This window comes from Malaya genurostris, chromosome 3, assembly GCF_030247185.1.
Source record: "Malaya genurostris strain Urasoe2022 chromosome 3, Malgen_1.1, whole genome shotgun sequence".
Lineage (NCBI taxonomy): Eukaryota > Metazoa > Arthropoda > Insecta > Diptera > Culicidae > Malaya > Malaya genurostris.
Window position 1 is genome coordinate 269,078,265 of NC_080572.1, and position 6,263 is coordinate 269,084,527.

General features: G+C 35.7%; 1 protein-coding gene across 1 annotated transcript in view; it reads left to right on the forward strand.

Moving 5' to 3' along the window:
* LOC131439101 (putative sodium-coupled neutral amino acid transporter 11) overlaps positions 1 to 6,263 on the forward strand; it is a 132,244-nt gene that overhangs the window by 76,054 nt on the left and 49,927 nt on the right. The window lies entirely within an intron of this gene.

Below are 6,263 nucleotides of genomic sequence, written 5' to 3' on the forward strand. Positions count from 1 at the left end.
CTGGTAATCGGTCCCGTGGATAGTACATGACCTAGTGGAGGTATCGTACTAGGACTGTATAGCACGTCTCGAACGACTTGATCGTTCGATGACGTGCTTATTTTTTTTAAGTTTTTTTCAAGTTTTTATTTACCATATATCACCATACTCGTCTAAGATGTTCCCATCAGTTTGCCATATGATGTGGCATGAATGGCCCTTGTAGTGGGATACATCCCCATACTTGCCTTAGACGTTCCCATCAGTTTGCCATATGATGTGGCATGAATGGCCCTTGTAGTGGGATACATCCCCATACTCGTCTAAGATGTTCCCATCAGTTTGCCATATGATGTACCATTAATGGCCCTTGTAGTGGGCATGTCAGCGAAACCGCCTTCTACGTTCCGGTCGGTCTGCCGCACGATGCGAGGCATAGTTGTCTCACTGACGGTACCGTAGTATACGGTTCCGCTGGTTGCGGTGGACCGACGCGTTAAAGTTATTACAAATCATGATAAAGTTGGCCTGTTTTGGCCACAAATCTATCTATAGGGGGACCACATTTCGGAACGTATGCGTCGAAAATATTGACTTTTGAGCCCAACAAATGCATTTTGAGCGTATGGTCAATTTGGTCCGGAGGGGGTGCATGCCATGTGAGTCGACCAACCATGGTGCGGTACACTACGGCTTGGCTGGACAGGTTCGAACAGTGAGGCATAATGGCTATATGAGCGAGTCCAACCATGATGTTGTACATTACGGCTTGGCTGGACAGGTACGAACAGTGAGGCATAATGGCTATATGAGGGAGTCCAACCATGATGTTGTACATTACGGCTTGGCTGGACAGGTACGAACAGTGAGGCATAATGGCTATATGAGGGAGTCCAACCATGATGTTGTACATTACGGCTTGGTTGGACAGGTACGAACAGTGAGGCGTAATGGCTATATGAGGGAGTCCAACCATGATGTGGTGCACTATGGTTTGGTCGGAGGAGGTACAAGTTAATGGTCGATCGGTTGGTTAAACAGACGGAAGCGTGTTCTGTCGCTCTGTCGAACCGACTCCGACTAATGCGAATAGGATTTAGGTGTCTGATGAATGTTATACGGCTACCACGTTATATGCGATAGCTAACGACAGTAGCAGGTATTATGATTCGTCCTGATTGGTGTACCATCATCAACCATGGGCAGTGGTCGAACCGTAGTCGGCCGTCAAAGATGGGAATCTTTTTTTTTTTTTTTTTTTTTTTTTTTTTTTTTTTAAATAACTATTTATTGGAATATGAGTTAAAATTAAATTATTAAGATTTAAATTGGGTGTTCAGCCACAAGTGGTGACTTTTCAGCCCTGTTATATATATATATATATATATATATATATATATATATATATATATATATATATATATATATATATATATATATATATATATATATATATATATATATATATATATATATATATATATATATATATATATATATATATATATATATATATATATATATATATATATATATGATTTGGTTATTACCATGAAGACATCATTTGCTTCCGCAATTCTGAGATTTTTGTGTAGGGAAAATTCTAAACCTACTTGTATTGTGTAATGGGGAAAAGGAACTTATATACTAACTTACTAACTAATACAGAGAGCGAATCGATTCAATTGAAGATTGCATCGATTTTTGTCGGAATTTGCTTATAATATTATGTGACATTACATCTAATGGTTCTATATTTGTGAGTCTGTGTAACTCATTTGTACTAAACCAGGGAGGACGCTTCAGAATCATTTTCAGAATTTTATTCTGAATCCTTTGAAGCGTTTTCTTCCTGGTGGAACAACAGCTTGACCAAATTGGTACCGCATAAAGCATGGCTGGTCTGAAAATTTGTTTATAAATTAACAATTTGTTTTTTAGACAGAGCTTAGAATTTCTTTTTATAAGAGGATATAAACATTTAATATATTTATTACACTTTGCCTGGATTCCTTCAATGTGATCCTTGAAAGTGAGTTTTTTGTCATACGTTAAACCTAAGTATTTAGCTTGATCAGACCATGTCAATTCCAAGCCATTCAATTTGAGAATGTGATTATTGTTTGGTTTAAGAAAAGAAGCTCTTGGCTTGTGAGGAAAGATAATTAATTGCGTTTTTGCTGCATTTGGTTTAATTTTCCATTTTGACAGATAATCACTGAAAATATTTAAACTTCTTTGTAGGCGACTGCAGATCACTCTTAGATTTCTACCTGTGGCTAACAGACTTGTGTCGTCACAGAATAGCGATTTCTGACAACCAACGGGTAGATTTGGAAGATCAGAAGTGAAAATATTATACAAGATTGGAGCTACACTCGAACCCTGCGGAACACCGGCTCGTACGGGTAGCAATTCAGATTTACAATTCTGATAGCTAACCTGAAGAGTACGATCAGTTAAATAATTTTGAATTATTTTGATCAAATAAATAGGAAACTGGAAATCAGACATTTTTGCTATTAAACCTTTGTGCCAAACACTGTCGAATGCTTTTTCTATGTCTAGAAGAGCAACTCCAGTGGATAACCCAGAAGATTTATTTGATTTTATCACGTTCGTTACTCTGACAAGTTGATGAGTAGTTGAATGTTCATGACGAAATCCAAACTGCTCTGGTAAAAAAATTGAATTCTCATTTATATGAGTCATCATTCTTAACAAGATAATTTTTTCAAAAAGTTTACTGATAGAAGAAAGTAAGCTAATTGGGCGATAACTTGATGTTTCTGCTGGGTTTTTATCAGGTTTTAGGATAGGAATTACTTTAGCGTTTTTCCATCTTTTTGGGAAGTAAGCTAATGAAAAACACTTGTTGAAAATTTTAACCAGGAGTCTCAAGGCAACATCGGGAAGATTTTTAATAAGAATATTAAAAATTCCATCATTACCAGGAGCCTTCATGTTTTTAAGTTTTCTAATAATTGATTTAATTTCATCAAAATTCGTCTCAATAATGTCATCGTGTGATAACACTTGGGTTGAAATATGATCATATTTCAGTGAGACTTCATTTTCAATAGGACTCACAACGTTCAAATTAAAATTGTGGACACTCTCGAACTGCTGAGCAAGTTTTTGAGCTTTTTCGCCATTTGTAAGAAGTATTTGATTTCCTTCCTTGAGAGCAGGAATAGGTTTCTGAGGTTTCTTAAGAACCTTAGAAAGTTTCCAGAAAGGTTTAGAATATGGTTTAATTTGTTCAACTTCTTTAGCGAAATTTTCATTTCGCAAAAGAGTAAATCTATGTTTAATTTCTTTTTGTAAATCCTTAACTATGTTTTTCATAGCAGGATCACGAGAACGTTGATATTGTCGTCGACGAACATTCTTCAACCGAATGAGCAGTTGAAGATTGTCATCGATGATAGGAGAATTTAATTTAGTTTGAGCTTTGGGAACTGAAAGATTTCTAGCTTCGATAATATAATGATTCAAATTATCAATTGCTGTGTCGATATCCGCAGAATTTTCTAAAATAGTTTCATGATCCACATGATTTTCAATGTGAGATGTGTAATCCAACCAATTTGCTCTATGATAGTTGAAAATAGAACTAATTGGATTAATTATAGCTTCGTTGGAAAGTCTGAATGTTACAGGAAGATGATCTGAGTCAAAATCAGCATGAGTAATCGGTTCACTACAAATGTGACTTTGATCTGTTAGAACCAGATCAATTGTAGACGGGTTTTTCACGGAAGAGAAACAAGTAGGATTACTGGGATGAAGAACTGTGAAGTAACCAACTGAGAGTTGATTATGAAGTATTTTACCATTACTGTTATTTTGCCTACAATTCCACTGGACATGCTTAGCATTTAAGTCCCCTATTACGAAAAATTTCGATCGATATCTTGTAAGTTTTTGCAAATCGCCTTTAAAGAAATTTAATTGTTCGCCGGTGCATTGGAATGGCAAATATGCTCCAGCGATGAAATAAATTCCATGAATGGTTTCAACTTCGATTCCCAAGCTTTCAATAACTTTAGTATTGAAAGAAGGTAAAATTCGATGTTTAATTTGCCGTTGGACAAAAATGGCAACTCCACCACCAATTCCAGTAAACCTGTCAAATCGATGAACCACATAATGTGGATTACTTTTCAATTTTACATTTGGTTTAAGAAAAGTTTCTGTCACAATGGCAATATGAATTTTGTGAACTTTGAGAAAATTATAAAATTCATCTTCACTCGATTTCAAAGATCGAGCATTCCAATTTAAAATATTCAAATAATTATTTAACATCACTGTTAAATTTTAAATTCATTATAATATTATTTGCAAATTTCCATCCGATTTGAAATGCTTCAAAAAGTGATGAAGTCGAATTCATTTGGATGATCATTTGAAAAAGTTGATCTTGTAGGTAGATCATTTTATTTTCAGTTATATCGCCTAAATCGACTTCATTTAAAGAAGCGAATGGCATTGAAGGAATATTTGTAGGTAGACTGCCATTAGAAGAAGATGATTTGGTCGGTCTACCTATTAATAAATTGTTTTCGTTAGAAGAAGAACTGCAAGGCGGTCCTGTGTTTTGATTATTTACATTAGAAGAAATAGGAGATAGATTTCTACCTAATATACCAGCATAACTGACATTAGAAGAAGATGATGACGAGGTCGATCTACCTGTCAATAAATTGTTTTCGTTAGAAGACGAATTGGCAGGTGCCTTAGAAGAATTTTCAGGTATGTTCTGTAAATTTAAGGTCGTTGATTTGACTTGTTGTCTAAGCGAACGAGCGTTTAAAATTTTTTCCCTGACAGGACATTTCAAATAATTGGATTTATGATTTCCATTGCAATTTGAACATGAAAATTTATCAGTGGTTTCATTCATTGGACAAGCGTCTTTCGAATGCGATTTACCACAATTCAAACACCGTATATCCATATGACAATTTTTGGTTCCATGACCGAAGCCTTGGCAACGACGACATTGCGTTAAGTTTGCAATACGATTATGCCGTTTATAATGTTCCCAATGAATTTTAATGTGGGAAATGAAACGTACTTTTTCTAAAGTTTTCAAATTGTTTACATCACTTCGATTGAAGTGTATTAGGTAAAGTTCATGGGAAATTCCAGAGCGTGGTTTAGAAGTACCATTCGCTCTTTTTTTCATAAGTATTACTTGGGAAGGGGCAAAACCAAGCAATTCTTTTAGTTCATTTTTAATTTCATCAATACTTTGATCATTTGATAATCCTTTCAAGACAGCCTTGAAAGGTCTGTCTGATTTTATATCATATGAATAAAATTTATGAAGTTTTTCGGACAAATATCGAATAAGACTTTCGTAATCTTCCAATCCATCCACCAAGACTCGACATTCTCCTCTTCGTCCGATTTGAAATGAGACTTTTACTTCCGGCAGAAAAGTAGAAAGCTCAGTACGGAATGCTTTTAAGTCGGAAATCATCACCGTCACTGGTGGCATAGATTGATGTTTCTTCCCAGAACGACAAGCGTCCATTTTGGGAATTTTTGAAGAATTTTCTTCTATGTCGCTACAATCGGATTCAGGAAGAATCTCGTAAATATTGTTAGACGGCATAGGATCAACGGAAGGGAAATCCGTCCGTTGTCTTTTATTTTTACATTCAGATTCTATAAGATCATGAATGTTATTAGAAAAATGTTGAATAACGGATTGTGATTTATTCCGTATTGAATTATTTTTAGCCTTAGGCTTGTTGCCTTTCCGGTTGGACGCAGGCATTTTTGAAATTAATGAAATTTTAAATTAAATTAACTAGGCTAAATTAGTCTTCGATTAGACTCCTAGCTAGCCTTAAAAAAGGCTGATTAATTTCTTAGTCACTCTAATATCACTCTTTGTATCACTTAGTCACTCTAATATCACTCTTTGTATCACTTAGTCACTTAGTTAGTGATTCAGGTAGCCTTGAAAAAGACTGAAGCCTTGAATCAATGAAACTCTAGGTAGCCAGAAAAAAAATTCCAGGAGCCAAGAGCTATACGCGTGCGGTGCGAACGACTGTTCAACACCGACTGATGGGAATCTTTTTTCGATTGTTTTGCTTGACATCTAGCACCGCGTACAATCGGGGTACGGCTAGTGTCTCATACGAACACGAATGTGCGAATGAAATACGTTGTGGTGAAATTCAATGGCACGGGATTTCGTATCCCAAGCCGTACTTTTTCTCTTGACACGAGAAGGGGAAGGAGGACGGTGATTTGATAGCTAC